The sequence below is a fragment of the Phaethon aethereus genome (assembly GCF_964289735.1).
Source record: "Phaethon aethereus genome assembly, chromosome: 4".
In the NCBI taxonomy this organism is placed as follows: Eukaryota; Metazoa; Chordata; class Aves; order Phaethontiformes; family Phaethontidae; genus Phaethon; species Phaethon aethereus.
The window spans coordinates 76,657,697-76,685,583 of record NC_138578.1 but is presented as its reverse complement, the minus strand read 5'-3'; positions in this window follow the sequence as shown (position 1 = coordinate 76,685,583).

Genomic DNA, 27,887 nt, shown 5'->3' with positions numbered 1-27,887 from the left:
AGATAGTAGGACAAGATACAAGCACAGACACTAGAGGTAACCCAGACTGGCAGCAAAGGGACCATGTCATTTCATCAGAACAGTGTGTGACCTTTGAACAATGCAAAGAAATTATTATTGCACTCCCAAGATTACCATGGAGTAATCAATGTCGTATTAATTATACTTGACACTTTAGAGCCAAATAAAGTGACTATCTAATTAAAAGCACAGCATCACCTTAATGAGAACAACCCTCACTTGTCACATCACAGGAGGGTTTATAGCTTCCCTCCCCATCCTCTATTCTTTGAATCCAAGTTCATATTCAAGGGAAAGTTTGCTTATGGATTAGGTCCAGATGTGTCTGATGTTTTAACTCTTATTTTCAGCAGTTCCCTCAGCATGAAAGATCTGGGCTGTTTCTGAGCATGCTATTGTTTCCTCTGACACAACATCGGGCTATGATGTAAGCCTGAGATTGGAAAGCAATGATGGTGTCACTTCCAAATCCTGCTGAACTGGAGCATATCAAAAGACCCTGTCCAGACCAGCAATACATATTAATTCTCCTCTCTGTCCAATTAAAATTTGAACTGTTTGGCTCTGTAACTGGACTTGACAGGACACTGCTTTGACTAAGGAAAATCAGCTTAGCTCCTTGGGTTTGCCCTGGATTTAGGGCTGGTCTGAGTTAAAGCCCTGCCAAAAGGACCCCAAGGGTATCCCAAATGGTATTTAAGGCATTGGAGAGTCTCCACAAACATCCTAGGATGTTCAGTCCATCTAGCCACAAGGACAGGTGTCCCAGCTATGACAGCTCACCTTTTATGGGTCTTAGCAGCAGTTCCTGACTCCATGGTGGTTCATGAACATGTGTGTAGGTGGACATCACCTGGTGCCATTGACAAAGATCTTTTAAGATAACTCTTGAGTTACGTCTCTAGTCTTTCTAGGTCCCTTCAGCTTGTCCTTCATCATATGTCCCACCAGTGCTGAGGAGGTCTGCTGGGTTCTCTTTTTGACATTTTCTCTTTCTACTCATATTTCCTGAGAAACTCTTTGACAGTCACACATTCAAAAACACCCTTTTCTTGACACTTTCATCCAGGAGAACCTCAAAACCCAACAAAGATAATTCATTCCCTAAACTATTATTTGTGTTATGTTCCTACTTGTTTCCATCCTTTTACATCATAATGCACTTCTGGTCTTTTGTTTGCCATGTTAGGTGTAAATGGTTTTGGGAGAGGAGTGTCTTTGTGCCCCTTGTTCATACTGCACCAATCACAGCAGAGATGCTGGTGCTGGGCACTGCATTGGCCATGACACCAGAGTAATAATCCAACTACAATTTGATAAGCAATACAACTATTCATTAAAAAAAAACTTGTTGATATGTGTTTCCAGCTATCTTTTTAAACACTCTATGACTTTACTGGTCTTTTCCATTACTATACTATTAGCACTATCATCTTGTGTTTAAGCTCGTCCTTCCTTGGTAGGTTGTGATGAATTTTTCCTCACTACTATATCAGTCTTGTATTTTTGTTCTTGAATATAATGTCAAAACACAAAACCTTTTTATCATCTGAAACCCTGCAACAAGCAAAGGTTGAAGCAATTTGGGACTGTGGTTGAAATGGATCTGTCTGAAACGAAGAGCAGAAAACTAGGAAGCAGTTTCTGAGAGGTAGGAGATCCCTCACAGAGATCCTTAGGTCCTTATTCCAAGGAGGATGTCTTTGCCATCACTCCTTTTCATTGAATATTTATGATAACATGGTGACAGTGGGAAATTTGAGCCCTGTCTGAGGTTGGGAGTGGGGAAGAAGCTTCACAGCATGTAGTCGTAAACTGCAAACTGATATGCATAGATTAAGAGTCTAGTTTCCTTTGCTTCCTCCATAGCCGTACATGCTCTGCCAAAGGGCAGTTCAAAGAGGTGGTGCAGCAGGAAGAGAGAAGTCGCGCCACATACAGCTATCAGGAGCCTGGAGCATACATGGCTTTGGGTGACATCAGTGGGGGGAGGTGGGATGCATCCTCTGGTAAATCTGGTGGGAACACAGTTCACAGGACTGGAAGTGCTCCAGCAGAGTTCAGCTCCAGCTGGGAGAGACAACAGCCTTATATAATCTTGGTCATAAACTTATCAAATCCCTGTAAATGTTCTTTTGGTTTTGTTTTTCTCTCATTGCTCCTAGTGGGACCTCCAGTTAGAGACTTTATTTTAACTTGTAGTCTAAATTAGTTCATAAATCAATTACCATTCACCACTTCCTGGTTTGTGCCATTTTTTATTAAATAGTTAAGGTATTAACTCTTCCTCTATTAACACGATGTTCCTTGCTTTGAGGGAGACAGCTGCAAATGAAGGAAAGGTTTAGGATCTATGGCTGACTGGATAGTATATGAGCTTTTCTTCTTGTACTGAAAACATCCGCTGTATTTATGACTACAGGTTTATGACCTACTGCAGCCTTGTTTTAAATATTGACACTGCCTTTAGTATTCTATAGGATTTTCCTGGCATAGCAAGATTTACAGAACTCAGTAGCAGTGAGTCAGGGCATGTTCTTAATCAAACTCATGTAAAAACAGGATACTTTGGTGGGTTCATTGTTTTCCCCATGAGCTTGGAAACGTCTGATTTCCTCTAGTGGTTTGGATGAGCTCTTGTCTGGCAGCTCTGGTATTTTATCTTCCTTAAAATTTGACCTGAGAGTCATGTCACTAGCACAGATTCTCTTTGGAATTGTTTCCTTTAAAAATTGAATTACAGTTCCTCCTTTTGATGAAAGGAAGTGAGTCATTAACAAGCAGCTCTCAAAAGTTTTCTAGCTCGACCCACGTCAGCAGCAGACACTGTCATCTCCACAGTGGACTCTATCTCAAGAGATTCTAATATAACTAGAAGATATCCTGGGATTTATCACTTAGGACATGTTATCTCAAAATATTTTTTTTTCCTATTGGCTTTTCGGAAGAAAATAAGGGCATTGGTAACCACATGATGTAGGCCAAAGACCTCATCAAGAGTGGAACTAGAGGTCTGAAAAGCCCTACAGAAAGGACATTTTGAATTTGGGGGAAACTTGAAGAAAATTCGCAGAGGAATACATTGAGGTTGCTCCAGGATTGTGAGATTCAAGCCCGGACTGAATCAACTTCAGGCAGGATCCTGCCTTAGGCTCCTGTGTCTTTGCTGGCATACTAACTGCCTCCTGGGATGGTGCTGACCCTGTTACAGCTGCCTAACTCCACAGCTGGTCTCCAAAGGACAATTTGCACCCCTCAGCAAAATGGAGAGCACAAACCTTGCGTTACTGAGAGGTCTAGGACAAAATGACTGCCTAGTCATTTTAAGGTATCAGGGCTCATCATATTGGTCAAGAAAAAGCTTGGTAGGACAACATTCAACTATGGGAGTCAAAGCTCTGTGTTTCAAATTAATGTCCTTCAACACTAGATGACATTTATACAAATCTTGGCTTCCTGTAAATACAGATTCAGATTTTCTTTTAAACACACTGGAAGGAGAGCTAATCTGGATCCAGGTTGCTGGAAAGGCCCATTTTTAGCTTGGGATGGTGACATTCAGGTATAGAGCTGGTAGACCTTCAGTGTTGCAGAGCTCATTATGAAGTTCTCAGACTAAAAGATTATATGTGGAAGCTGAAGTTCAAGTCGTTGTTTAGGCCTTTTATTGTGGTGCAGGCTTGTCTCTGCATCCCTGACTGGAAGTTGAATAGTTGAGTATATGACAGTAACTACCTACAGTTGTGATCCCTTCAACTTTGTCAAATCCTGATTCAAAGGAAGTATCATAACAGCTTTAATGCCCAACTTTGTAGCACAAAAGGAAAAATGCATTCATATTCACAGCTGGGAGAAAGCTTTCCTTCTGAAACATGACAGCTTCTATTTTCCTGGTGTTAAAGGCAATTTTGCAGTAGGTCTTTGGGCCAGGCTAAAAGACATGTGCAAAACTGACTGAAGAAAGTTTTCCTGTAAGCCTCTAAAGTATTAACAAAAGAGACAACAGTTTTTAATTCTTTTTTCTTCTAATAATTATGTTCCACCTTTCCCATGGTGAGGACACAGAGAATATTTTAAGAAGTAACTGACTACAAATACTCTCTGCACCTGTGCAGAGACAGCACATTTGCTTATGCCAAGTGGGTAATGAAGCGCACATCTGCCTCTGCAGTTACCTATGTTGTACATGCAAACACTTAACTGGGTGGAAAAATAGAAGCTCCAGTTGTGCAAGTGTGTGGTGCAAGTTTTATGACTGCTGCTGAAGACGTGCTCCTACTGTCAGGAATACGTGGCTGATGTAGAAGGACACAGATGAACAAACATACCCATTTGGAGGTATCTACAAGCTGATGCAAGCTCTCCTTGCCTTTGCTATGGGTCTCAAGGCTGTATAACCACGCTGTGCTCGCTCACATCGCTTGAGCACAGAAGTGGGTTAACCTCTGCTACCTGCTGCCCAAAGCTCCCTCGCATCTGCCTGTAAAGACAGAGATGTGCTCATAAGAGTTGAAGGACCTTTGACACACGCGGTCCAGCTGTCATCAAGCAGTTGTGCATGACTCGCGCGCCTCTCCGTCATTAACGATACAGCTGACATCGATGCCTTGCAGCTGGGGAAGGTGGGACGAGGGTGCAACTTGCGAGTACAGCTCCCTCGGGAGAGCTGGGAAGCTGTTCCCCCTGAGGTCCTGCCTGCCTCACTCTCCCAGTGAGAAGGGGGAGTGGATTAAGAAGTGGTGCAGTCAGCCAGCTCTCGTTTTGCTGACGTGGCAAAGGCTGGCGTTACATTTTTGTCCGAATTAGAAGGCGAGAGAAACAGAAAGTTGCCATTTTTTGAAGGTTTTCTGCAGCTAGGATGGAGCTCAGTTATTTTCTCTGCTTATCCTTGCTGTTTCCTGCAGTCATAACAATTACAGCTCCACCTGAACCGCTAAATGCACAGGTATCTTTCAGGCACCCAGGTAACACGCTTGCTAGTTCCGCAGCAGTGCTGACTATAGTGTAAAATCCCACTGCAAAAACTGCCAAGAATCATATTTGGCAGCACTAATTACTAGAAAATGGCTGTACACTGGTTTTATTTTACACAGTTGCCTTTTCCCTCATAATGATTCCATGCCTAGGAATGCCTTAGATTTTTGGAATGTTCCAGTTTTATTAATTTTTCTTCTAATTACTAAAAAGCTCATTGCCCAACTGAAGTGCAATTTTGTGTTCACTAGGAGCCTGTAAATGGGCATTCAGCGTGAGCACTGATGCAACCAAGGCAGAAGTCAAGTCATTAAGTTACCCTCAAAGATTTTCTTGCCAGTGAAGGCACTATGACTGAAACAACTTCAATATTGTGTTGTAGAGGTGCTCAAAACACTGAGTGATAGGTAAAAAACCACATTCCTGTCAAGAGATAAACCCAGGGGACTGTTAGATCAGAAGCAGGCAGCCTTGAACCCTGGAGCCCTGCTTAAAGAAAAACCTTAATTTTCGTGGCTGTCCTGTAGCTCTGTGGCAGGACAGCAATCTAATCTCCATCCTGGAAATAAGGTCTTCCCTTGGAGCAGATTTCCCAGGCAGCCCGAGCTGAGCTCCAGCGGCATTGCCTCGTCTCCCCGCAAAGCCACTTCTCCTTGTGCTTACTGTCGCCCAACGCTTCTCTGTCATTAAGAGTATTTTCAGTGGAATGAAATTGTTAACATTTGATCCTAAAGGCTTCCCGCAACTCTAACCTACTGTATTTATCATATTTGGCTCATTTCCTCAGATACAAGGATCTTCATAACAGTCTTTCTGAGGGCAGACTGGGAAGCCATCTCCATAGGAAGGAGTCCTCTGCTACCTATGGCAAAGGCCTCCTCGGCATAGTATCTGCACAGCTGAGTTTATGATTTACTAGCATATTGGTCTGGCTGATAATCCACAGATGCTTTCTGATGCTGGTGGAGACTTTGTAGGATGGGGAAACCCCCCCACATTGCAAATAATTCTCTGGGCAAAGAATCCTGGTGGTGATGAGTTTCATATCTATCGAAAGCATGAGTGCTGGCGGCACATTTTTTCATCTGAAATAAATCAAAGGGAGGCAGGTGGTCAGATATCTGGCTAATCTACACTGTCAGGAAGTCCATGGCTTCAGTGCACAGGGCTGAGGACCTGACCAGGAGCGGAGGGTGACTGGAGGTGGTTGGAGCTCACCATAAACACAATTTTATGCCAAAAAGCAAACGATGAGAGCTAGTTTCAAAGAAGACAGTGTCTAGAGAATGCATTACTGCTCTTACGTATTTTGAATAAAGTAGTATGTCTGCATGATGTTTTTTGGTAAAAAAAGACACAAAGGAAAGCCAAGAAAAGCATGGAAACAATTTATTAGATGAAAGGCAAAGTTCTTTACATGGAAAACACGTGAAAGACTGTAAAATATCATAATTGTAAAATATCTGTGGAGCTGGATTCCCCAGGCCTTTTGCCCTGTTTCCCCAGTAAAGTCAGCCTCCTGATTTCTCAAACGTGTTATTTTCTAGATTCAGAAAATATGTATGTACCGGCATATCCTTCTAATTAGCCTAAATTTACATAATTCCATATTACCAACTACTGAGGCATTCAGAAAAGCCCACAGTTTTACTTTCTGGAATTTAGGGCCTGTTTCCCATTTGTAGTGTGGATGCTTCCTCTCATCTGGCAGCGTGAGGACGTTGACGAGGAATGGGCATGTAATTCACGCTGTTGGGCTGTGAAATACCACCTGGGAGGTGGGAAAAAGCATTCTCCTGAATAGTTTTTGTTTATTATCTGTACTGCATGAGTTTCTAGAAGCCCATGTCCTTTATGGGGTTGTGACTGTGATAGGTGCTGTGTAAACGAAGCACCATTGGAAATGGAGTTCTCAGAAGCCTGTTCCCTTCTCTCTCCTGGTCTCTCTTACACTGGTGTGTGGGGATATGTCACCTTTGGCTTTTGGCAGCCACTCTCTGAATTTTTTCATTTCCCTCACCACTTATCCAAAGCAACAGAGATAATTTTCCATGTCAGCAGCTAATCTGACCTATCTGAGATCGTATTACTAAACGTTCTATACAAATCTGCTTTTTTTTCCAGAGTCCTCTTTAACAATCCCAAATTCTCTAGCTGTCACCAATGTTTACACCTGAAAGATGCAATTAATTATTACCCAACAGTATATACCAGAAGTCACAGACCTGCATCTTTGAGCTTTATTTTCTGTTCAGGAACATAAGCAAGCTGTGGTCCTCTTCACCTCGGGGTTGCATAAAGGATTAGGTCATTATATTTAGCTGCAAGAAGTTTCTCTCTGATGCTGAGCACCCCACGTCTAATCTCACCATTTGTGTGTTGAAAGGACTTGAATAATTTCAGAACAACTGGTCTTGAGTTAAATTGGTCCAGCTTAAAACAATGTCAGGCTCCTGTTGATTTATTTATTCGCTATGTCAGTAGTCGTCTCAGTTCTTGACTCAGCCAAACTAAACACTGCCTGATCTGCACAGCCAAAAAATAGCTACATAGTGAAAGGATTTTTGCATTTAGGTATGTCAGCTGAATCAATTTATGGTCCCTTTTTGTCTTTCTACTTGGGAGACACAAATGCATTGCTCTTCCCTCAAATCTAGACCTTTCAGATAAATTATCCTTAATCTCATCCTATTTCTTTCTGTGCTGCAGTGCAGACATACCTTCAGACAACAAATCCTTCCTACCAAGGTTTCTCCGCTGAGCTCAGTGTTTCACATTCCTCTTTATCCACTAGGAATTTGAACTTTCAGTTAAATTAATATTATTATGAAGAACACTTGCTTTCTCTGTTTGCCTTAAACCTTTTTAAAAACACTTAAAATAACACAATTTTTTATGGTTGTCTGAAAACTAATTCTCCATTTTTTTGAAAAAGTTAATGTCTGGCTGGAAAACATTTGTTTTACTCAAATGTTTCCTCAAGAATATCTCCTGCCTTCACACTTCACTGAGTTGTCATCTTCACATTTAATGTCAAAATGAATCAAGACTTTTTTATGAAAATTCCTGAACTCTAAAGTTTCAGCCAAAGTCCAGATCACGGTTTTATAATTTGACCTCAACTCTGCAAATATAACTCTCACTTAGGGACAGTTCAACTGTTTGTAGAAGTTTGTAGGTGCCTTGAGCTAGGCTGTCCATAGGGTTAAACTGGAGTAGTTTTGTTGCATTATTTTGCTCCATTTAACGATTTTCCTCTACCATTCCAATGGATTTTTTCCCCAAAACAAAGGCAAAATTCAGCTGTACTTTATATTTTCATGGAAAAGTTATGATACTGTGACCAAGTTCCACCATCCACTGTATTATGTCCTTCTATACCAGAGCAATAGCAGGATTCACAGCCTCAGAGATGACCATTCAAAAATGAATGCTGTAATACCCTGACAAGTCTGAAAGTTTAAGCTCAGTGCCTGTTTTTTTCACTCATTTTTCATTTTTGACACAAAGAAGCTGAAATCCTGAGCTGCTCATGGTGGCCACCTCTCAACAGGACTGAGCATCCATCACCCCTTTACAGAGCTAGTCCACAGGGTCAAGGAAACTCAGAGCTTCCACTCGCAGATAAAGTACCTTTTTTTTCACATCTAGAGTGCTTTATGACTTCCACTGTGTTAGTAATAGGTGATATATATGTCATGCACAGGTTACATCAGCAGTTATTTCACCCAACTCCAGATCTGGTGTTGCTCTGTCATGATTTCGTTTGGCCTTATGGCTGGCTCTGGGATCTTTCAGCAAACCTGCCTTTCCTTCCTGATTTTGCCATTAAACCTCTGCATAGATTTGTATACCAAATTGCCAGAAAATTTATGGCTTAGGGTTGTCATATGAAGATATCTGACCTTCATAGCATGTTGACTTGAAGGTAGAAGCCCACTAAAATGACATCCTAACTCTAGTCCTCTGCTTAGGGGTGTTGTGCGCTCATCACTAAGTCCATGTTTTTTGCAGTTTGCAAGATGAATGGAAAATTAACAGGGCTTTTTTGGGGAAGGTTTTTGAGGAGTGGGGAGAATGAAAGATTAAACAAAACCAAAACACAATTGCATTCACTCATGCTTAACAAAAACAAAGAAGAATCTACACCAAGTAAAAGACCAATCTTCACCCCCCTCTTCCCATCATGCCCCGCTTATTCAAAAACTCATCTCGGGTTTTTAACAGAGTCTGGTCTGCTCCCAGCCTGCCTGACTCCTGGGCACTGAACTGTGCCTTGCCAATTGGGACAGGAACCAAGTGTTTCCCAGTCTGTGTCACTGGGAGGTTATTCACAGAATCACAGAATCACTAGGTTGGAAAGGACCTTCAAGATCATCAAGTCCAACCATTAATCCAGCGCCACCATGTCCCCTAAACCATGTCCTGAAGTGCCACATCCACACATTTTTTGAACACTTCCAGGGATGGCGACTCCACCACCTCCCTGGGCAGCCTGTTCCAATGCCTGACCACCCTCTCAGTGAAGAAATTTTTCCTAATATCCAATCTAAACCTCCCCTGGCACAACTTGAGGCCATTTCCTCTTGTCCTATCACTAGTTACTTGGGAGAAGAGACCAACACCCTCGTCGCCACAACCCCCTTTCAGGTAGTTGTAGAGAGCGATAAGGTCTCCCCTCAGCCTCCTCTTCTCCAGACTAAACAACCCCAGTTCCCTCAACCGCTCCTCATAAGACTTGTGCTCCAGACCCCTCACCAACTTCGTTGCCCTTCTCTGGACACGCTCCAGCACCTCAACATCCTTCTTGTAGTGAGGGGCCCAAAACTGAACACAGTATTCAAGGTGCGGCCTCACCAGTGCCGAGTACAGGGGCACAATCACTTCCCTACTCCTGCTGGCCACACTATTCCTGATACAGGCCAGGACGCTGTTGGCCTTCTTGGCCACCTGGGCACACTGCCGGCTCATGTTCAGCCGGCTGTCAACCAGCACTCCCAGGTCCCTTTCCCCCGGACTGCTCTCCAGCCACTCCTCCCCAAGCCTGTAGCGTTGCATGGGGTTGTTGTGGCCAAAGTGCAGGACCCTGCACTTGGCCTTATTAAACCTCATACAGTTGGCCTCTGCCCATCAATCCAGCCTGTCCAGATCCCTCTGCAGAGCCCTCCTACCCTCCAGCAGATCAACACTCCCACTCAACTTGGTGTCATCTGCAAACTTACTGAGGGAGCACCCAATTCCCTCATCCAGATCATCAATAAAGATATTGAATAAGACCGGCCCCAGAACCGAGCCCTGGGGAACACCGCTTGTGACCGGCCACCAGCCGGATTTAACGCTGTTCACCACAACTCTCTGGGCTCGGCCATCCAGCCAGTTCCTCACCCAGAGAAGAGTAAACACGTCTAAGCCACGAGCCGCCAGGAGAATGCTGTGGGAGACGCTGTCAAAGGCTTTACTAAAGTCCAGGTAGACAACGTCCACGGTCTTTCCCTCATCCATTATTCTTGGTTTCTCTAACTGAAGCCACTTCTGTATCTCTTAATGTCTTTAAATATGCAAAAGGAGGCAGACCCAGATGATTCTCCACCCACCTTCAGGTGGGTGATATCACTATTACACTAAGAGTCAGCCTTTCTTCAGCTGAATGAGTATTTACTGGTTTCATCATGGTGAATGGTCCCCAAAACCAAAAGCCCCATGCACCTGGGTTAGGAAGAGTGCATATCATACTTAAATATGCAGTGAGCTGGAGCAAGACTGAAGTACCCTTTAGCCCTACATCCATCCGTAAAGGAGTTTCTAGCATAAGAGTCTGAGCTCTGTTAACTCCTGACGGAGCTGGAACATAGTTCCTCCGCTGGCTTGGTGAGTAAACATTTCCTGGCTTTCCACTGGCAGATCTGAGCACACACATCCCGTCCCAGATGCTGGAAGGAACTCCATCTCAGGAAATCATGTGTGGAGGATGCTTGGGGGAGACATTTCTGCCTGGACAGAAAGCAAAACTGCTGCTGGTGCATCATAGTCTTGGTTGCAGGATGGGAAGTGCCTTTCTTACCTCTCCAGTGAGAAACACCCTGGGGTCCATGCTGGGTAAGCCCAAGTCAGTGCTCCTTCCAGGTAGTCCTGCAGGCTGGGCTCATGCACTACAGGGAAACTGAGAGGCCATGCAACACTACAGCTGGTTCTGGGTGCCCGGTAAGCAATTAAGAGTCATCTTTATAATTATTGTATGATAATAAAGAAACGGCAATATAATAGTGTACCTGTATCCACATCCTTATCCATATCTATTTACATCTACAGCTATGTCTTGCATTGGGCCAGACCCATGTCACCCAAGGATTGGTGACCTCTTTGGCTCTGTCCACAGTTTGTGTCCTCCCCAATTGCTGTGTGTGTGGCTTTTGCCACTTTCTTTCAGGTTCAGGGAACAGCCCACCTCTTGGACTTCTTAGACGTGGGGCAGGGAGTGACTCTGTAGATCATTTGTTCTACCTTTGCATGGACATGCCCCAGGTTTAGCAAACATAAAAACCTGTGCCCTCAAAAGCTTACAAATGACACGTAGGATTTGTGCTTCCTATACAAACTCATTTCAAGAATTGCATTAAGCCACAGCACCTCTGACTGAAATAGTTTAGCAGTCAGTGATTTAAATGAGTCCATGGTGTGGCAGTGCTGTGCGCACGTAATGTAAAATCATTTGTTCTGTGGGATGTGGCTGCAGAGACCAAAGGTTATTGTCTGTTTTGGAAGGCAATTTTTTTGAAGTGTGGGCAGCGAAACGGACTGGTTGTTGAAGTTTACAAAAGGCTGTCATTGCTCTGCTATGTAATTTTTAAATAAATACATTATAGTCATTAAATACACACTTTTCAAGCCTCAGTAAGATGAACATCAGAATTGTTAGTCAGGCTTTAATTCATCTGGTGTGAGTTATGACTGAGCTAAAGCATGTTGCAAATAAGGGGAGGTATTTTCCAAGGACAATTTATCTGTGATAACCTCTAACACAGCAAAAGACCAAACTCTAAATCTTACCCACTTTCTTTATGCATTTTGGTTTTGCTCTTCTTGCTGTTATTATTTATTATATAACTTGAGAGAGGACCAGGGAACGTAATTGGTCTCTCGAGGTTCCTCTGAGCCCTCCATTTCCATGATTAAATGAGTCTATGAATTGTTACAGAGGTCACCACACAAATGAATGTTTTATTAGGCACCAGTAAATTGCTACAATAGCAAACCAAAGTTGCATTTGTACAGTATTTCACAAATTACAGACAGCAAGGAGTATCTTTTATATGTGGGCATATTCATTCCCCCCACCCCCATATCCCTGTGGTTTCTTGTTTCATTTGGTTTGTAGTATATGTGAATGGGTCCTGTTTTTCTGAAGCAATATCTTTTCCAAACGTGCCTGGTAATTTATGAGTGGTTTGCTGGTAAGCTCATCTGGTGTGCCCAGCTTTAAATCCACCTATGTAGTCCACAAAGAACTGAGGGGGAGTCAAGGAGAAGGAAAAGTATTGCCTAGATAGAGCATGTGGTGGAATATATTTCATCTATCTGAATGTAATGACATTAATTTAATTAAAAATCCAGGATGGTCTGTACAATTTATAGGCCAACATGACTAATAACGTTATGCTTATATAAGCAGAGAAATTAATTAAAACTTTGAAGCTTACTCATTGGCATAATGAGTATTATTTTACGCTGGTGAGAGATTAAAGAAAACTTCTTGGTGGGCTTTTTTACAGAAAGGGTAAGAAACCCTCCCTGCGCTACTCTCACAACCAGGGAGGGTTTAATTAAAGTCAGTGGAGAAGGTAACAATGGGAAAATGAAAGCACCAAGAAATATTTTTGTTAATATATTAGTTCTGTAGAAAGAGCCTGGGAATAGACAGAAAGAGTTTGACACTGGCTCTGTTGGTGTGAGATAAATGGGAACGTTGTTTGTTAGGGGAGCTGCAGTGATGGGATGCTGAAGGAGATCTGGAGGCAGGGAAGCACTGGTGTGGGGGGTGAGCTCCCCATGGCAACATTACAAGATACTGTAGATGTTGAAATGGACGGGATAACTCCCCCCTTGCTTTCAGGTAAGGTCAGGTCCTGCTCCTCATGGTTCTCAGCCTTCACTCTTGTCCTTTAGTTCCCATATCTGCTATTACCTTTCTGAAGGGCATGGAGGTATCATGGGAGCTACATAGCCATAGCAAATTTTTAAAATAGCCAATGTGAAAATGTTTCTGTTAAAAAAGTCTTCCTAACACTGTAAAATATATTTGACCATATAGTTATAGTGTTTCATGTATATATACACATACATGTAGGGTATGTGTATATGTATGTATAAGGCACATGGAGGACAGGCAAGCGATTAGAGAGCCAGCATGGCTTCACCAAGGGCGAGTCCTGCCTGACCAGCCTAGTGGCCTTCTATGATGGAGTGACCACGTCAGTGGACAAGGGAAGAGCTACGGATGTTGTCTATCTGTACTTCTGTAAGGCCTTTGACACAGTCCCCCACAACATCCTTCTCTCTAAATTCTAGAGGTATGGATTTGATGGGTGGACCATTCAGTGGATGAGGAACTGGTTGTATGGTTGCACTCAGAGGGTAGTGGTCAACAGCTCAATGTCCAGATGGAGATTGGTGATGAGTGGTGTCCCTCAGGGGTCTGTGCTGGGACCAGTACTCTTTAGGATCTTCATCAGTGACATAGACAGTGGGATGGAGTGCACCCTCAGCAAGTTTGCAGAAGACACCAAGCTGAGTAGTGCAGTTAACATGCCTGAGGGACGAGATGGCACCCAGAGGGACCTGGACGAGCTTGAGGAATGGGCCTCTGTGAACCTCATGAGGTTCAGCAAGACCAAGTGCAGGGTCCTGCACCTGGATCAAGGCAACCCCCGGTATCAGCACAGGCTGGGGGATGAAGGAATGGAGAGCAGCCCTGCTGGGAAGGACTTGGGGGTACTGGTGGATGAAAAGCTGGACATGAGTCGGCAATGTGTGCCCTCAGCCCAGAAGGCCAACCATATCCTGGGCTGCACCCAAAGCTGCGTGGCCAGCAGGGCCAGGGAGGTGATTCTGTCCCTCTACTCCGCTCTGGTGAGACCCCCCCTGCAGTGCTGTGTCCAGCTCTGGAGCCCTCAGTACAGGAGAGACATGGACCTGTTGGAGAGGATCCAGAGGAGGCCACAGCAACACTCCAAGGGCTGGAACAGCTCTGCTGTGAGGACAGACTGGGAGAGTTGGGGTTGTTCAGCCTGGAGAAGAGAAGGCTTCGGGGAGACGTAGCCTGCCAGGACTTCAAGAGGGCTTGTAAGAAAGATGGGGACAGACTTTTTAGCAGGGCCTGTAGCGACAGGACAAGGGTTAATGGTTTTAAACTAAAAGAAGGCAGATTTAGACTAGATCTAAGGAAGAAATTTTTCACAATGAGGTTGGTGAAACCCTGGCACAGGTTGCTCAATGTCCCATCCCTGGAAACATCCCAGGTCAGGCTGGACGGGGCTCTGAGCAACCTGATCTAGTTGAAAATGTCCCTGCTCACTGCAGGGGGGTTGGACTAGATGACCTTTAGAGGTCCTTTCCAACCCAAACTGTTCTATGATTCTATGATTCTAATATTCTGTAGCTGTTGGTATGGGTTCCTCTTTAGTCTGAATCCAGATTGCCTTACTAAATCAACTGGGATCCCTACAGAGTCATTTGAACATTTGTTTCCTTTAACTGCTTGTGTTAAGTATTGTCCCTCTACTACTGAGAGATTAAGACAATTAAACACCACAACCATTAGGCAAGAAATCTGCAGCAACAACTGAATGACCGTGGTTTTCCTGTCCACCCAAAGAACAAAGTCCCCAGGCACAGCAGGTGATCAGGAAATACTAATGAAGCAGCTGATGCACAGAGGAGTCCTTCCCTTGTATCCTTCCCTTGTACACTTGGTCAAACTGGCTGAAACGTCTTTCATCAAAATATTCCTGCTGGACCACATGGCAGTGCTGGGCTGATGTGTTGTAGAGGAAACACTAGAGAGTGTTGTGGGCTTACATGTTTTTCTTCATGGAACTCAATTTCAAATAACATGCTCAGGTTTCTTGAACTGTGGCATTTTAAACAAAAATTTGGTGTGGGCTTACCATTTGCCACAAAATACTGTTTTTAATTTCAGAAATTTGAAAACAACCTTTTGTTGTATTTAGGGCTTTTCTTTTTTGCTTGCTTGTCTTTATGTTCCTGAGCTGACATTTTGTTTTGGGATTTTTTTTTTTTTCAGTATTTTGATTACTAATTCCATTCCATAATGGAATCTAATTTATATATGCTGACATGTCTAGCCAAATAAAAATATGTTTTTCCAGCCAATGTGAGCTGTGAGTGTTTTTATTACAGATGGGTCTTAACCAGCTCTTGAGCTGCAACCTTGAAAACTCTTCCAGTGTAAATCTGAACTGTCTGCCTGGCTCCTACCTTTTGTGATGGACAAAGCCAAAACCATGGATCTTCCCTCCTGAAATACCAGGCGTAGCTTTCATTGAAGGATGCAATTCCAGCCACAGACATGGAGTAAAAAGACACTGTGTACATGAAATTTTATGATCTATGTGTTGTAAGGCAAAGACAATGGATGTGTAGAGACAAAAAAGCTTTTGTCAGAATGGTGGATGGTAAAATAAGCTTGCCAAAAAGTTAAGCATTGCCAGGGGTTTTTTTTGTAGCAACTATGACAAAAGGAAGTTTTACAGAGATTTTGGAGCTAGGTACATACTGCTTCACACAGACCTTTCTAGATTTCAGCTGCTGTTTAAGCCAGGTCTTCAGGAAAGCAGAAGTGCACCCATAGAAACACTGTAGGTTAATGTAAAATTTAATTTAATTCTCAGCTTAATGCCAAGAAAAGTGTATTTTCTGCTCCTTGCTTTCTTGCTATTTATGTAAAAGCAACCCTTGAGAGGAAGGATGCCAAACAGCTCCTGCCTCTTGTGCTGTTCTCCAGGGAGGAGAGGATATACCAGCTGAATATCAGCACCGCTCTTCAGTTCAGACGAACATCAGGTGCCAGCGAGGCCTGGACCCGGGGCACCCCGTACAGCCGTGAGGGCACAGCTCCTGCTGCCCGGCATCTTTATCAGCACCACAAACTCCCCCAGCAAAGGTGGACAGGAAGACACCTCCCCAACATCTAACTTTTGCTCCCAACATTTGTCCTGGTGTCAGTGAGGACTTTGAGGTCAGCTGTCTGTTTATTTGTGTTTGATCCTGGGATGCTGTGTGATCTTTTTTAAGCCCGGAGATGCAAAACGCAGCTTTGTCTTCAACAGTTTGTGTAAGTGGCAGTGACTGATGTCTTTTGGAAGAGCACCCCAGGGGCCATGCGACGCGTGTAGCCGAGTGTTTGTCCAGGTATTGGTTAGCAGGGCTTGTATTGAGCTGGTTTCTATTATTCCATATGTCAGGAAGAACATTTGCACTCCCAGGCCACTAGATGATGATGGTACTGTAATTACAGCTGCATCTGAATTAACATTCCCACATGAATAAAACATTAACATGATTATTCTTAGCTTTTTAACCAGTGGGCTGTGGTCTCATCTCATTATAGCTACTTTCTTAAGCAAACCACACACTCCAACAAACGAAGAAGAGAAATAAACATAGAGCATCGATTCACCTTTTTCACATTTAAAACTTGGAGTTGGTTAAATAATAATGAAGTATCTCTGAAAACCACCGTGTTGGCCGAATTGTGCCCATAATAGGACATCTTCGAGTTTTAAGCCTTCACTTCATGCCTCTGCTAGGTCTGGAAAGGTTTGATACACTTGCAGCTGAGGACCACAAATTGCAAATATTGGATATTGGATGTGTAATTATGCCTTTTCCACATGGAAACCCAATTTGCACATGCAAATCTTAGCATTTTGCATTTATGCAAAAACTTAGGGCCACAGGAGGAATGTCTTCATACGAGCTTGGCATCCCAAATGGTGCAAAGCCAAGTTGAGGCCCCATCTGAGATGTGCTTGAGGGGCAGGGGTTGCCTGTTATCTGGATTGCTGCCCTCAATTCCTCATGCCACGGGCTGGACTTGCAACAGCCCACGACAGCCTCAGGCTTCAAAAGCCTTTTCAGGCGTGTCTACACTGGAGCCAAAGGTGTGACTGCAGCTCAAAGACACATACCTGAGGTAGCTTTACATGGCATGGCCCAAGTGCTGGCAGCAATGTGGCTACAGCAACGTGCAGGTGGGCACAAGCTGCAGAAAACAGCCTGTGGACATGCACAAGTTGCCTAATTTCCATGCTGTGAATGTCTGTGTTTCAGTCCCAGTTGGCTTCAGAAAGTCTGCTCTTGCTGCTGAGAAAGGTAAGATTACAGCATCAGAAGAGGGAAGAAGGGTATTTGTTGGTTTGTGTGTTAGTGGCTCTCACACTAGTTGAACTGTCCATTGCTGTGATTTCAAACTTGGTAAAAACAGAGATACAAAACAAAGATGACTATTCCTGGCTCTCCGAGAAACCCCACAACAACACCACCACCATCCCCTTTTCTAGTGATTTTTATAATATTTAGCTTCTCTGTTTTTACTGACCCTCTTTAACTCCCTTTTCATCAGTAACAACTTGAATCTTTTTGTCTGTTTCAGCCAAAGCTGACAGGGTAGTAAAGGTCTTGAAAATACCAGGTTCTTAGAAGTTTCATAACAAAATATGTTTTTGTAGAGAAGAGAGAAACCTCATCATCTTCACATCAGATAAGTTGGTAGTATGAATACAGTTCTCTTGCATGTGAGCGAATCCTCACCTAAGAGAGAAGGAAAAGCTGGGATTGATCTAAACACCAGGGAAGCATTAGTCAGAGCTCACATTTTCTTAGATACGCTGGTCAGCTGATGACAAGACACCAGAAAACCATGTTCTGTTGTTCATGTAACTACCCTGATTAATTAAGGTGAGCTTCAGACTCTAGCCCAGTACATTTATGCAGTATGTTGGGAACAAGGGACTTTGTTCGTGAAGCTTCAGGATGCGAACAAGAGCACTGCCACCGTCACAATCTTTCATCACATGTTTCTGTAAGGATTGCATGCTGTAGAGTGTGCAGGCTGTGAAATCTCTTCATAGTGGTAGGTTACAAGTTAACACCATAATGGCTGTGAATAGCCTGAACCCAAGTTTAAGTCATAATAAATATATATATAATAATAATATAATATAATATGTAATAATAATATAATATAATAATATATATAATAATATAATAATAGGTAGCTACACATTCTCATTTTAGCTGTTGCAGTGATAGTCTTCCAGGGGACGCATGATTGTGGCCACGCTTTGTTGACTGCTTTGGCTTTTTCTTGAAAGCTGAGTGCTGGGCTGATTTGGTAATTATATGAGCAAAGTAAAACTATGGTTTCTTTTTATAGCAGTCTCAAACTAGACCCACGTACCAGGCTAGGTGACATAAACGGCAAGCCCCAACACCTCATCAAATGCTACAAAGAGGGGACCAGTGAGTCTATCTTGAAGGATTCAGCTGTTTCCATCATTAGACTCTGGTTTAACATAGGCATCTTCCCATTGCATGCAATGCAAATTAGACATCTAACATGCCTTTGAGCACCTTGTGCAAGAATGTCCAGTAGGTTTTCAGGACAAACGATAACAAGAAAGTAAATGTAAATAGTGGCTGAAAATACAAGATAAGGTAGTTTGAGTTTTGGTATGGCTTCACAGCTCCCACTTAACCTCAGACTCACACTTAAAAGCGGATTGTCAAAGGTCTTGTGTTCACTGTTCCTGTAACCCTGGTTAGTATGATGTGACTTAAGAGTGCACCTTCTCTGCCTATATCTGGAGATATAACCTAACTTGTTGAGGAAGATTGGAAATAGGAGAAAAATGACAGCAAGTAATTTCTGATCGAGGCTTGAAGGAAGGAAAAGTCTCAGTTTTCTGTGGCACTGCAGGCTCAAGAGTCACCCAAAAAAAGAAAAGGCAATATTGTTTTCAGTGGTTCATTCCTCTTCTTTCCGTTTTAATATTCTCCCAAGTCTGAGTGTTTATTCTTCATGCTCAGCAAGAGAAAGCTTCAGCTGTGACTTACATGACATCGAATCATCTGCACTCTGGGAAACCTGAACTAGTATGAGTTTTCCTTTGACACAGAGAGATATTTATCTTGCAAGTCCCCACCTTCCTGTCTATCCTTCTGTCCATCCCAAGGCTTCAAGATTTACAATAGTGGAATTGCTCACCTATTACAAATACCTCCTTTGGCTCACAAACTTCATGTGTGAAGTAGACAGAAAAAGATCTGTATGGTAAAAAGTGACATTTTAAGTATATTGCCCCGCTCACATCTCAGCACAGAAAATAGAGAAGACATTTCTCACAGTGCATAGCCACACACATATGCAACAGGAACGGTGTTCACTTCCCTCTCAAACATCAAGAACAAGCCGCAAGGTACAAAGAATTGAGCTGTGGAGCCTTTCCACAGAAAGCTGCAAATGCCAAATGGATTAAGTGAACTGAAAAGAAATCGAGCACATTAATGGAAGGTGAGCCCATCAAGGCCACTAAATGCATTGCTATGGATGCAGCCTCTGAGGCTGGAAACACCTACCTGCAAACTGCCATTCCCTGGGAAGGTACCGAGAGGATAGGTTTGTGCTGTACTTGGCTCTTTTTGCAGTGTTTCCGAAGCACCTAGGTTCTGCCAGCAAGTGAATGGAGTTTTGGTCTGGGATTGCATGGTTGCTCTCCTGTCTCTTCATTCATGCCCAGAGGGCAGAGCTGTGGTTTGAAATGAGCAAGTAAACCCAGGACTAATTTTTTTAAGGCACATCTAAATACCTTATAATTTAGGTCACCCATTCCATACTACTTCTCTCTTCTGCTCAGTAAGTTGGCATCTTCCACCTCTGCAATCTGGTGATGGAGACTTTCATTCTTCATCAAGTTCACTGTTTATTTCGATGGTTTTCTGACACCCCTAGATGGTCTGTCCAACTTCAGACTAAGGTTAGTATTACTCAAATTGGACTGGGAAACTGGACCAAGAATGAAATTATACCTGCGTCTCCCTCTCATCTTGAAACCTGGATCCAGACCCAAATGCCATGACTGGCCTTTACCCTTGTCATGAGTTTAAGTCTCAAGATCATCTGTGTGTTGTGATCATCAACCTCTGAAATGTGATTCTGAACCTTTCAGCTTAGGTGATTTTTAGCAAAACCGCAGACAAGGCCAACGAGTATAAATTAAAATAATCTTGACTCACCTTTTGGCCATTTCCTGGTACTTTAGGGCTTTCTCCACTAGGGTATGTGTCCAGCCAGCAAGTCTATGAAGAGACGTGTTCAAGAGCAGATGTGCCAAGCTGAGTCATAATTTCATCAGTCCATGGCCAACTCAACAACTGGGGTCTGGGAAATATTCTCTATCACATTTAAACCTGATTTTTCCTGGCTTGCCATTCTATTGGGGGAAAAAAAATCTAACTCTGCAGAGGCTGAAAATGCAAGTTATAGAGGTCCTATTGGAAGGATGATAGCTTTGGTCACACAAGAGCTTTCTTCCATGGTAGCTGCTTCTGTTATTTTTTAGAAAAAAACAACCACATTGGCTACAACAACAGAAAAAATACCCTCATGTTAAAAAAACCTGGATTAACTTCCTGAGAAACTGGCAGAAGCAGCTGCCTTTGCCTTAAATTATATGCTTGTGCTCCCCTGCTGCTCTGATAGAATAAAATGAAAAAGAGTCTTCTCAATTTTTCTTTCACCAGTGTGTTAAGATATTGTCAGGTCAGCCCTGGTGGTAGGGTAGCAGATGACTAATAGCTGTGTTTTTTAATTAAATGTTATCAGAAGAGGATGATAGACTAGCACAGCTACCCCCTGCATTTCCCAGAACATTTCAAAATTACTTTTTGAAAAATGGACTTAAAAAGAAAAAAGAGGGTGGGGGAAGCATGAAACAATGATGGGAATTCCTTGTCTTTCTTGCTCGACTAGAACAAAAGCTTTCTGTCTGTTAGAGAAGGAAAAGCTTTATTTATTTGTTACAGTTCAACACAGTGCAGACCTGACGTACCTGGTTGGAATTTCTGTAGCAGAGCTGGATCTCACCTTCATAGGTCTCTGTTTTACTGCAGCCATTTCTACTGCTACAGGAGAGCTTTTTCTCCTACAAACTATCTCCCTGCAGCAAACACTGGTGGTTGTGCTGGTGTAAACGACTTCAGCTGGTGCAAATGATTGTGGACGACTCCGGCAGCAAAGTGGGAAGGAGCTTGCCCAGGGGTTTTATCCTGCACTGCTTTGAAAGTGGGAAGACACGTTGACTCAAGGTCTCCGCCGAAGGGTAGTTAAGTTACACCTTGCTTTCTGCTGCAGATAAATACTGAGTATTTCGAAGACATGATGAGCCGGATTCATCTCAATAACCCGCACACCTGCAATGCTGAATCCATACCTGGACTGATTGTCCAGACTCTCTCTGTGGGCAATGGGAATAAAAAGGTCATTCTGGACATACAGGGTTCCTACACTAGCCCAAGGACTTTGCATGTGCCACAGTTGTAAAGTGGGAAAATTACACCAATTACACTGATCTGGGCACTGTGTGATGAGCGTCTTACAGTGCATAGGTACCTGCATAAGCTACTTAACTGCCACCTTTGCCTTCACAGGTAGTGACCATGTATTAGAGGCAAACTCTGTCATCTACTTTACTTTGCCTCTCCAGCAGAAGCGCAACAGACAAAACCTACCAGCTCTTCTTCCTCTTTCTCTCATGACATTATTATGTAAATTTTGTACCTCTAAGAGTAAGCACTTTGCCTATGCCTGAGAAGAGATGTTATCTGTGTTTCTCACCTTACAATCTAATAAAAAAAAAAAAAAAAAAAAGCACTGTAGGCATTGTATCCAAAGAAGAAATGTAGGGCATCTGTGATATTTGGAGCTGTAACACCTAAAATGATAAACATGGAAGACTGAGTGAGCTCCATGGTTCTACTGCTGAGAGATTTACTAGGAGCTGGTGGGGGAACATCTAAGCCCGTGGAAAGGAAAAAAATCTCTTTCTCATCCAGAAGTAGCTCATAAATGAGGTCTATGATTCTGTCCAAACAGAAATAAGGGTTCAGAGTCTGAAATGGTTCTTTAGGCAGGCACCAAAATCAAGTATCTCTGTGCAGCTGATAGGATCCCTATTTTGTGTTGAAAGACCTCTGGTCCTTTCTCCTCTGCTCACTGTTTTGGTATCACTGTCAGATAGAGCACTCAGGCCATGAATACAGAAAGACACAGTGTCTAGACCCTCCTTCACCTTGAATGAACAGCTTAAGAACATTTTCATCAGAAACTAAAGGCTGTTAAAGTGACTAAAGCCTTTCAGAGGGCTGGTTTTGGATTGTTCTTCTCAGTATAGCAGCTTAAACTCTTTCTAAGCTACATTTTAGGTCCCTGAGTACAATGCTGGATGCTGTCCAGAGTGAACAAGTGGTGGGGAATAGGGATGCAATCCACAAATAAAATGAGCTCATCATTAACTTTTTATCTTCATTGTTATTTTTATTACTCAAGGTTTTGGCCCCCAGAAGCTGGGGTATTTGTAATGAAAAAGACACAAATAGCTTGTAAGGCAAGCTATAAATATGAGAGACTGGAAAACTGGGCTAGTGCCCAGATGGATGATTATTTTTTAAAAGAAATGTATTTATATTTCTTCTTTTCAACCAAAAAGGTGTGTCAGTGCTTAGAGACAGAAAAACCTTCTTTATCCATATCTTTTTTGTGCTGCACATCTTTTTTTCTGAGATTCCTCCATGAATGGAGGAATATGACATGCACATCCCATGTAACACATATACTATTTCAAAGCAGCAGAGTCCTGGCTATTAACATTAAAATGCTGACTTCCCAGATGCCTTGTTGCAACAAAGCCTGAGTTGCAGCACACATGCCAGTAAAATCCTGCTTACATATAGTGGTAGGTGAAAATATGATAGAGGCTCTTTTTTCTGCCAGCTATATAATTTCTGTCCAAGGAAACTCAAGTGAGGTGCAGTTCTCCTGCAGATGCTGCTTAATTCCCAGGTCCATTTAGAGTGTGCTGTTGCATGAATGACAGAAGAAACTGTGGGAGTTGGTATTCCATTGAATTTTTTCTCCTGGACCTGCACTGAACATGTTTTGAGCACATCAAAGTGCCACTTCAGGAGTTAAATAAAAGGAAAAAGCTGCTACGTTGCTGGAAAAGAGCCTGAGTCAAAGTTTACTTACTTTGCATTAAGGATGGTGACACAAACAGAAGGGCCTTGTATGCCTGTCATGGTGCCCTATAGCCAGCGACGAGAACACGGGCAGTTCTAAATTAAAAGAACATTTCTGTATTAATTTATCACTCTGGTACACACGGAGCTAACTATTTTCCAGAAGCTGGCTACTGAGCCTCATATAGCTGACGGAGCCTAAACCGTTATGAAAGAAATACAGTTGCTTTCTTGATGTGATGTATTTGGCCTCATGAAAGGGCATTTTGTTTAGGTAGTGCACAGAAATCTTAGAAAGTGCCTATGGACACAGATACGATCCCCGGGGGAAGGCAGCAAACCGGAGCGGAGAACGTGGCATAAATCAGGGGTTTAATGTGCAGCTCATAAATCCAGTGTTTGTACAGAGGTCTGATAAGGCAGGATGATGCCTGAGCACTTTTACTCCACATGACATATATGTGGCATTTGCATCCATGCAGCAGTGAAACGAGCTAAGATTTGAATCTCATTTTTTACTCCTCCCTTCTATGGGTAGGTCAGACTCTGATCTTGACTACATTGGTGCAAATGAGAGAAAAGCCCTTGGTTTCGTAAGGGTGACTCCAAATGTAAACATACTTGGGATGAGGATTGGACTCTGTTCCAGTTCTGAATTATGCTCATTTGACATGAGTTAATAATATCAACCTATAAATTTGTAAGTCAAACATCTATGCTTGCTACTCACAATAATTTGTATGTATAAATATGAATGCTTATTTTGTATCTGCATGTTGTATATTTGCATATTTTAAAGGCATAAATACACCAATAGATTTTCATGTACCTTGGGCTGTCTGAGAGTAAAGTTATTACTAAAGGATGGCTGGATGATGCTTAGATAACGAGTCTAACATGGTCTAACGTGGTCTAACGTGGTCTGACAGCCACATAAACCCAGGATTTCACAAGAAGTCCACGCGTCACTTCTTGGGATCTAGGCACTGAAGTGCCTTTCCAAATGGCAACATTTGCAATACTTTTGGTTTTTGACTTTGTCAGTTGAGTTCCCCCCATCCTTAATTTCTTTAAACCTTCCTAGATGTCTTCTTTCCCTCAAAGGGAAACCAAAGGTTTAACCCACAGACAAGGGAGATACCATCATTACCTTCTTTTCTGCAATTTGAGGAACATTTTCATGAAAGATCTCCCTGTTCAAGGTAAGTTGCATCTTTGGGGCCCATTGTAAGGAAAGGGAGCTGCTATGTGCTCCCTCTTCTTCTCCCTATCTGTGGAAAAAACCAGCTTTTTCTTGGCTCTCAACATTACTGATGGTGACTCAGGCTGCACTGTGGTCTGTATCATGCCCACAGATGCCCCCACCATGGAGCCTGGCAGCTTTTAGGGCTGTGGTTTCAGGCCCTCCTGTGTGGTTTGTCTTCTCCTACCCAGGGGATGTGAACACTGCCCTGCCACATTGCGATACCAGCAGCTGTAACTCTGTCAGACAACGCTATCCAGGTATGCAGGCCGGGAGTCTGCTCTTATTTACACTCATGTGAAATAGGAGAAAGTCCATGGGCCTCTCAGACTTATTCTTGACTTACATCAATGTATGTCAATAGATTTTGACTCCAGGGACTGGACATGGTAAAAATATTCTAGCTGGTACGGTCCAGGCTAGACAAGTAATCAAATATCGTACCTTTGTTATTTCTTCCTGCTCAGGCATTGATGGAATTATTAAATAATCCCTCTAAATTAGATTTTTCTTTCCTTTTGTAAATCCAACATAGATATCTGTGCTTTCAGGACATAACTGAAAGAGTGGCGAAAAAGCTAATTCATCTTCCTTATCCATTTTAACTTGTTAACCATGGAAGACAGTAGATGCTTTCTTCTTTTCCAGCACAATTAGCAGGAGCATATGTTTGCTGCATAGTAATTTCTTCTAACGGAGGAAGTCGATATTTCCCTAATGATGCATGCTTCTGAGAAAAGATGAAGCCTCCTTTAACAAGCATAGGCTGTTGGCTGAGAAATCATTTTTTTCTTTAATCTGCCTCAGACAGACCCAATGAAGTTACTAAAATGGGTCCAATTCTCTGTGTTCTCAGTAAGCGTAGCAATGACCTCTTCTTGTAGCATCCAGCATTTCACTTGTACTTTTAGTGATAGGAAACGATAAGGGAGCTTAGCTTGGAAGAATTTTAGTCTATTTACTGGCCACTTTAAAATTGTTTTATCTTCTGCAGCAAGCTGTTGTGCAATGTTTTGCGATTTGGGGCTTAATCTACAGAAAACTCACACCAATGCATGGCTTTAGCTGCCGCACAGTGCTCCATACAGAAGAGGAAACTACACAACACATCTGGAAATGTATGTTGTTCATTATTGTGTTTAAAGGCTTTTTTCTAACTTCCAAACTAATTTTTTTGAAACAAAAATAAATATTTGAATCCCTGGGGCTCTCACTTTGCCCTGGTTGCCGAAGAGTCCTTGAGGTAGTCATTGGAGGACCTCGTTACCTTGTACTCCACATTAAGAAAGGAAGGATGCTTGTTCGTATGTTGTCTGAATGCTAAAAGTCTGATCAAATTCCTGGAAGATCATAGAAAATATCTGTACTAGTAGAAAGCCACACTTCATAAACACTTGGTGCCAGTTGGCAGTGAGCAGCAACATGTTGGATGTCAGAGGTCCTCTGGTGAGCTAGGCATCAGCATGGGATATTATGTCTTCATGAAATCAAAGACATCACAAATGAAAAAAACATAGAAAACAGCCAAAAAAGGAGGCTATTCTGCACCCCTTATCCAGGGAAAAGCCTCTTCTCTTTGAGGGGAAGAGCTATTTACATCTCTGAGTCAAGACTTTCATAACTAGAGGCACCAGAGGAAGGACATGGACACAGTGGTGGGGCTGCAGATACGGAAAGCCAGTCTCTGCCTCATGTCATTGTGTTTTATGGTGCTAGACCCTCAGCTGAGGGCACCATATCTGCTGCCTGCTTTGCTGTGCTCAGCTGCCCATCTCTGCTCGCTAGCCCCCAGCATCGCTGTTGTTTCAGCACGGTGGGAATCGCCCACCAACACCCCTCTCCTCCATGCGGAAGACCGTGAGCAGGTTCTCCCACTCCACAGCAGGCAGAAAGTATCCAAAATTTCCCATTTCCTTTTTTTCCCTCTGCTGTCCCCAAGGCTGGGAGCGATGCCTCAGCTTTGGCCCAGGTTCTTTACACTGTTACAGTTATAAACTTTTAATCTCTCCGTGATACGCTGCCTTTTCTTTTTTAGGAGAAACACTTCTTCAACACAATAAAATGACATCTGTAAATCAGATTTCAGGCTTCTCCAGGGTCTCTTTCATTTCTTTCCACTTTTCTCCATTATGGTCCTCTTCCTTTTGGACTCCCCTTCTCCCGGGAATTATTTAGGGATACAGAGACATCTCCGTTCTTTTTCACAAGTTCTTAAAAGTTTAATTTATCACTTGTTGCTGGGGAACAAGAAATGTTTTCTTTATCTAATGATAGGCCAAAATGAACTGGCGTTCAGGTTGCTGGCATTTCAGAGGCTTAGAAATCATTGTGAGAGCCTTTTTGGCAATGCCATGTACAGAATGCAGCAGTCCCACCGCACGGTGGGGTCAAGGCTGGCTCCAATGTGCCCTCAGCCCAAGGTGACGGACCAGGCAGTGTATCACACAGGCCAGAGTTGTCCTTGAGTTTGAAATAAATCAGGGAAATGCCAAGAAATGTAATGCGAAGGAGCAATGCCCCACTGGAGAGCTCACAGGTGGTTACCAGAAAGATCCCAGAGGGAGGATGTGTTGCACGGGATCCGTGCGTTTCCTTTGCAGGCTGGTGGCACGGACTGATGACTCCTGGTCCACACAGCCCTTCCCAGTGCAAACCTCTGATGGGGTCTGCATCCCTCCTGGAGTTCTGAAAAGCTGCATTTTGAGTATCGGGCTTTATTTATTTTGGGGATTTCTCTGCACCTTGCTTGCAGAGGTGCTAAGTATTAAAATAACAGCAAGGAAGGGGAGAAATCACATCTTGGCATTTTTCAGTGAAAGTCTGCCAGACATTTAATAAACTGCTTTATGTTGAAAACATTTGAAGAATGACTCTGCAAACAGTGATAATACTTAATCGTTAAGCTTTCAAACAGCCTGGCCTGGCAGCCTTAACCTTTGCACTGTGCAAGTGAAAACATAAGGCATAAGTAAACCCCCTTCCTGCAGTAATTCCAGTGGACTGCATGGAGGATTACACCAGGTATGAATTTACACCCTGGCATTTGGTTCGTTTCTAACACCAAGTCATCATGGCTTGGTTTGAACCCCAATGCCTGATATAAGAGTCCCAATAGAGTTAATTACTCAGCTCTTTATAAAAATCAATTGCTAGTCAACCCACAAAACATTTCGTCACGGTAGCAGCCTGAATGTTCAGTTAGGGGACCAATTAATCAAGTTGGCATTTAAAAAAAACGTAAAACCACATTTTATAATAGTGTAAAACACCAAGGTATTAATTTTAGTTGCATTTGGCATACGTAGACATGCACACACAGTATCTGTCTATAGCTTGA